Source organism: Lissotriton vulgaris, chromosome 1_1 (genome assembly GCF_964263255.1).
Source record: "Lissotriton vulgaris chromosome 1_1, aLisVul1.2, whole genome shotgun sequence".
Lineage (NCBI taxonomy): Eukaryota > Metazoa > Chordata > Amphibia > Caudata > Salamandridae > Lissotriton > Lissotriton vulgaris.
Window position 1 is genome coordinate 23,517,658 of NC_141685.1, and position 7,212 is coordinate 23,524,869.

At 44.9% G+C, this 7,212-nt stretch overlaps 1 pseudogene; it reads right to left on the reverse strand.

Annotated features, from left to right (window-relative positions):
* Window positions 1-6,011: 6,011 nt before the first annotated feature.
* LOC147737007 (importin subunit alpha-5 pseudogene) lies at window positions 6,012-6,908 on the reverse strand (annotated as a pseudogene).
* Window positions 6,909-7,212: the final 304 nt, after the last annotated feature.

A 7,212-nucleotide genomic window follows, 5' to 3' on the forward strand; every position in this document is an offset into this window, starting at 1 on the left:
AAAAGGTGTTGCATTGAACATTTATTTTTGTTGAACAACACATGTTATAAGTTTTTCCAATATTGATTTTCAAGTCTCTAGCTCCCATGTAGTTCAAAAAAGTGGTTAGCGCACTCTGTAAACCCACCTGAGTTCTGACCATGATAACCGCATCATCTGCGTACAACAATATCGGGGCTGGGCTGCCTTTAATTTGGGAGAAATCCGTTTTATCTAATGTTAGGTGGTTAGCCACACTATTGATATAAAGGTTAAATAAAAAAGGCGCAAGAATGCAGCCCTGTCGGACTCTTTTCTTTATGGGGAACTCAGATGTACATTCACCCTTACTACCAAAGCGCACTTTAGCCCCCGCCCCCCGATATAGTTCTTTAATAAAATTTACCAAGTTGGGATCAATACCAAGTCGTACCAAAGTATCCCATAATATTTCATGGCTCAAACAATCAAATGCCGAACTCAGGTCGACGAATGTTAGAATTAAGTTGCCTTTTTTCGCCACCACATATTTTCCTACTATTATTGCTAGGTTCAACCCTTGCTCCACGGTACCTAGCCCCGCCTTGAAGCCATACTGGAATTTAGAAAGAGCGCCTGTCTCTTGAGCCCATAATTGTAGCCTATTCAAAATGGCTCTTCCTGCCACTTTCATTAGGGCATCTAACAAGGAAATAGGTCTATAGCACTTGGGGTCGTTACGATCCCCTTTTTTAAATATTGGGACCACAACCGCCTCTTGCCAGGTGCGAATAAACCCAATTTTATTACTACTATTAAGAACATTGGTCAGGAGTGGTGCCCATAGATTACTATTTGACTTTTAGATATCTACGGGGACCCCGTCCGGCCCTGGGGCTTTTCCCGCCGCACACTCTGCTATTGCTGATTCAATTTCAGATAGTGTGAATTCAATACCTAAAGGAAACAAACTCTGCGGCTCGGTCCCCTCCATCCCGAGCTATTGCCATGCCCAATTCCTACCTGTTCATCTTTCTTATATAATGCAGTGAAGTGATTGAACCAGGTTACTTCATCTATGGCCATCTCTATAGAATCTATTTTTCTTTTCAACAAAAAAAGGGGCGTTGACTGCCTTCCAAAAGCCAACGTTATCTCTCAGGATGCATGCATGGTGTAATACTCGCCATGATTCCTGCTTTATTTCCTTTTTCCGATTCTTAACAACTTGGCTGCTAGGCGTTTTCCCCCCCCCTGTGCTGGAAATTGCCATTTTGCTGGTGTCATGACGAGCTCAGCTCGTCATCAGCACAGCTCAACTGTGCATCATGACGCATCGAAAGGGTTAATTATTGGAAAAATAGGAGGCTCGCGCCTTTCTAATCTCAAGCACGTTTTTTGGTTCTCTCTTAAGGGTCATTTTTAAGACTGCATGCGCTTTACTACATGCTGAGACGAACCAGCCCTCTCCCTCAGTTTTCGAGCCCTTCCTTATTGTCCTAGTTAAGGCTTTACAGATTTCATCTGAGATCATCTGAAAGGCTACAACTACTGAGGCGCAGTCAGCACTATCGGAAAGGCAAGTCATAAAATCATTATACTGTTTCGTTATCAAGGTTTCAAAAAACGCTGTGGCATCAATTCTATTCCATTTTATGGCATAACCATTCATTTTTGCTAGGGATATTCCATAGTTATAAAGATTGTCAATTACATCGCCATTCTTACTATTTTTTTAAGTAGTTTCTATAGAGAGACTAATAGGAAAATGGTCACTTATTACAACCAAGCACATAACGAGAGTGACTATTTGAAACCTGGGCATAATCAATCACCGAGCTGCAACCCCTGCCGATGAAAGTGGGTAAAAAAGGGGCCTGTGGGCTACATAATAAACTTGCGTACCCCAGGTCTAGCTGGTGTATCAGAGAATTAAAAGAATTCCCAGTATTAGAATGCTCAAAGTGTGTGCAGGGTTCACCCTTTAAGTTCTCCATCCCACAAACACCTGAATGGCTATGAGTGCATAAGTGGCAATTAAAATCCTCGACAAATATTATACAATTCCCCCTGGATATCTTCAACTATATGATATACGCTTTGGACAAGTCCATCTAATATCTTAGTTAATTCAGCCCTTTGGATGTTATTATAAAAATTAATCAGGGTTACAGCCTGATTTCCTCCCATTGAGAGTAACAGGATCTGGTAATATTCTGTTCCTGTGCTTAGCTTTTTCACTATGACGTTAGCAGTATTAGATATGTAAGTACAGAGACCCCCGGAGTTCCTACCCCTCCTTGACAACCTAGCAAATGTGAAGACGGTGCGGAACCCATTAATGTGGATTTCCTCCTTCTCCCAATATTCTTGCAGACAAACAATTGAGAATAATTGTATGTAAGGCAACAATGCTGGTTCCTTTAGCTTATTTGATAAGCCCGCGCCATTCCATGATAATAATGTAACAACATCACTCCTGACCTTAATCTGGCTAAGGGCCCTATCCCTATTTAAATCAACTGGGCTAGTATCTGGTGATGTTAGTGGTAGGTGTATTTCAGTTTCCCTCTGGGTTTCTGGCGTCACTTGGCCTTGGGCCGCCGATAATATTTCGACTGACTTATTATGCATTTTCCCCACTGCACACTTATTGGCATTAAAGTTGATGCCACCCCCTTCGCCTAATACACTACCTAGTCTTAAATCGCACTCCCCCAAGACCACCGTTAAATCACATTTCTTTATTAAATTTGAGATCTTTGGGGGGGTTCGATGGCTGTCCTGCCCATTTCCCTGAATATTCCCAAGGATTTTATCTTTGGACATCTGTAGTCAGTCCACCATTTCTAGGCAATTAAACCTATTTTCAATAGGGGCACCTGTCCATCTATTTAGTTGACCATACCCCACCTTTACCATTCTGTCCCTAGTATGATGCGTAACCCGCGTCCAACTACCCTCGTGGTCAGGGTAATCAGTTGCCGGATAGAAGTATGAAAGTGGTCGTGCTTCTATGGCTGGCTGGGTATTTTGGTTTCTGAAGCTACATATATAGTCAACCGTGGATGGATCCCTAAAATTGACAGTCCCCCGAGATTGTTTTTGTACTAGACCCCACCCATGCTGTTCTGCGGACCATCAGTATTTAACTTGACATATGAGGGGGTAACGGTCGATTTGTATTTAGCCAGTATACTACTTTGTTTTTCAAGGTCGTAAATGCTTACTCACTACAATTCCTTAATTCTGGGACTTCCGTTAATACAACCGTATACGGGCTTGCTTCTGGTGGTAAATGTATTCTATGCCTCCTTTCAGGTACCCCTAACGTCAAATCCCCTCTAGGTTCACCAGGAGTAATATTAGAAGCCTTATCTCCTTTCTCTGCTGATTGAGTGGAACAGGCTAATTCAGTTAGGGATTTGCTTGTTTGTGTATTTGAGCTATTTGGACTAATTAATTTTGATTGTTGATCCGAAGCTGGAGGTTTACCAGTTTCTTGTGCAGCCTATTTGTTAGTTTTTAATGTTGGACAAAGGTGCACCGTTTTTGTATTCGTAGTATCTATCAGCCCCCTAGTGATCAATTTCAACTGAGTAAGCTGTTTCTTAATCCGTGAGAGTCTAGCTACCAAAGGATTGAGGGAAGATTTAAACAAAGCCCCAAATTTTTTTAATAGGTGGTTGTCATCTTCCTCGTCTATTACCACAGTGTTTACCCCACCACCTGGCGCTAGACCATCACCTTGCGGGTCCAGTACTAAGCAGGTGTTTCTCTCGACATCATCCAATTGCTTTTGGGATATGTCAGTATTACCCAAACCTTTTGGTACCTTCGGTTTTCTACCCCCCCCCCCCCGCCCGCAATGATATTAGCCCTTTTTCTCTTTGGCTTTGCACCCTCCCTTCTCTCTCTTAATTGCATCATAGTTGGTTCTTCTATCAAGCTAACCCCTAATATTTCTGCATTATCCTCTACTATTTGTGATGAGTGTAAGTCGGGTATCAACTGGTCGAGAGGAAGCTCCTGCTGGGCAGAAATACTATGTACGAGTGCTTGTGATTCGATTATGTTAACTCTTACTGGATGTTCAGGCGTACAGGCACTCGCGAAGTGACCCATGGACGATCTTTTCGCCATGGCTAAATCTTGAGACACCGACGCTCCATTAACGTAATCCCTTGATCTATTACTGAATTAGCTCTCGTAATAAAGTTATCCAGGGTGCCAGTTAGAAGAGACCCCCCTGCATCAGCCTTACACTTACCCCCACGTACTGGCATTTTGAAATATAAGTAACGTTGCTCGAGCTTGCGGCTCTATCTATATACAAACAAATCTTCGAGTCAGAGCGTTAGAGGGGGGCCCAGCCCAGTCTCTCTCGGGCTCGAAAGGGCTACAAGGAGAGACATAAATAGAGGGAGGATGCGGTAGGAGACAGGAGGGACGAAAGGAAGTGCAACAATGTGGTTTAACAGTATAACAGAAAATTACACATTACGTTAAACCATCAGCAATACATTAGGAGAGGAGAGGGAGGAGAGAGAAAAGCAGTGGGGGATAGGTGAGGTGAGAACATGAGAATAAGGGAAGAGACAACCGTAGAGACGAGAGGAAGTCTGTCTAAAGATCGACTGGGTAGGTGATGACAAAGGAGGGAATCCACGGTCCATCTCCCCTATCGCTAAACCAGGTAGCTCCATCGGGTGTCAGACAAAGTAGATCGGTCTCAAGTGTCGAGGGAAGAGGTTTGCAGAAAACAGGATGGGAGGGAGAAACGGCAGAAAGACTAAGGAAAATCTGCCCAAAGACCGGCTGGGTAGGTGACGGTCGAGGGGGAAGTCCCAAAACCCATCTCCTCTATAGCTATCAGGTAGCTCCACCGGGCTATGGCCAAATAGCTAGGTCTCAAAGGTAAACATTTAAATAACATGGAGGGCAAAATAAATGGAGCGTAGAGAGTGGGGAACAGGGAAGGTGAGAAAGGGAGGATAGGGAGGAGACAAGGAGAGACGAAATGAAATCTGTCTAAAGGACAACAGAGGTAGGTGATGACCAAGGAGCGAATCCGCGGCCCATCTCCTCTATAGCTAAACCATGTAGCTCCATTGGGCATCAGACGAAATAGTTCAGTCTCAATACATTGAGAGAGGAGAGAAGTAGAGATATAAATCGAGGGAGGAAGCAGGAAGAGATGACAGGAAAGACGAAAGGAAGTCTGGCTAAAGACCGACTGGGTAGGTGACGTCCAAGGAGGAAATCCCCGGCCTGTCTCCCCTATAGCTAAACCAAGTAGCTCCATCGGGCATCAGACAAAATAGCTGGCTCTCAAATGACGCGGGAAATTCACAGGTAAATAAGGTGGGGACTAGTGCAAGGACAGGTGAGGGCAAAGGTTTTATGTAGCGCTGGCTAGACCCAGGGGTATCAGAACGCTTTACATGAGGTTCCACAAATTACAAAATTACGTCAGTTACGATTTGCATCAGTTGCTAGACACAAATTACAAGAGCATAGAAGACGAGATGAGTGAAGCGTGGATGGGAAGGGGGTAAGGGTAAAGGGGTAGGAGGGAGGTACGGTAGAGAGACAAAGGAAAGTCTGCCCAAAGTCTGGCTGGGTAGGTGACGGTCGAGGGGGAAGTCCCAAAACCCATCTCCTCTATAGCTAACAGGTAGCTCCACCGGGAATTGGCCAAATAGTTAGGTCTCAATGGGAAAACATTTAGAGAACATAGTGGGCTAAATAAATGGAGTGTAGAGGGGTAATGGGTTTGGGTAAAGGGGTGGGAGGGAACATATGACAAAGAGATGCAAGAAAAATCTGCCCAACGTCCAGTTGGGTAGGTGATGTCCGAAGGGGTAAAGTCCACAGCCCATCTCCTCTTTAGCCACCAGGTAGATCCACCGGGCATCGGCCAGAAAACTAGGTTTCCTCGGTCGGGGGTAAGTTCACAGATTTAATGTCTGGATGGGGAAAGGCGAATGTCAAATTAAATCTCAAAGTAGGAGCACAACATGGAAGGGACTACAGTAGCAGCCATGTAGGGGTCAGGCAAGGGGTCCTGCGTCAATCACAGCCTGGATTTTGTCATTTGGTCCATCAGACAAGTACGATAATGCCCAGCAGGCATCTGCCAGAACATCAGTGTCATTCACAAAGAGGAGCCAGGATAGCACAGCAAGAGAGGGAGAGACCTTTGGGAACTCAGGAGGAGGGTGTTTCCCTCGGCAAAGGTTCGATAGAGCCCACACTGCATTTCTGGTCATTGTGAGGCGATTCTGCTTTGAAAGCAACTGTAATAAAGGCGGCAGGATGTTGCAGTATAATACATAGTCTCTGAACACAGTGCTGTCTCTAGCAATGTTACCAAAAGCCCAGACTGCCTGTTCTTGGACATCTTCAAACTCTGAGCTGAGCAGCTCGATGAAAACTGGTACAGCCCCTGATTGAATAACGATGCGGGTGTGCAGAGAAATTCCTGATGCAATATTTGTCAGTACCCAGGCAGATTCGAACTGTAATGTACAGTTTTCTATCCTCTTGAGGAATTCCACAAATCTGGCCACAACCCCAGGAGTACCGATGACTTCATCAATAGGAGGATTCAGTTCTTTAGATAAGAGTTTTCAAAATTTCTGCGTGGCTGACAACTGCTGCTCTGGGTTGGTTGAGAAAATCATTTCAATCATATCAGCAGTAATGGTGCCAATTGCAGCAAGATCCATGTTATTGATTTGTGCTTCATAAAATCCTCCATCAGACATGCCTTCTTCCTCAGTTTCTGTTGCACACGCAACATTTCTTCGTTTGAAGAGCTGATCTTCACGCTTCTGTTTGAGCAGCTGAAGCCCCTCTTCTTCACGCCGCCGCCTCATTTAATCAGTATTCAAAGACTTGTTCTTATAACTCTTCAGACGGACGTTCTCTTTCGCTGGAGTAGTCATTTTGATACACCATTTGGGTGGCAATCACTGCTGTGCCGCCGAGATCGGGCCGGATAGCAGCTAGCACAGCATCAAGCAGGCTGCAGATCTGGGACACATGGAAGGCGGTCCCCGCCGGGCAGCCGATCTCCAGGTCGCAAAATGGCGCAATAATTTAAATGGTGCACTTTACTCTCCAAGAGTTGGTTCAGCTTGTTCCAGCGCAAAGTTGATTACAGGGGCAGATTTCGGCCAGAAAGGGGGCAATGAAGTAAAAGCTGCAGATTTAAGGCTCTCCGGACAGCCGAACAGCAAGCAGACTGTT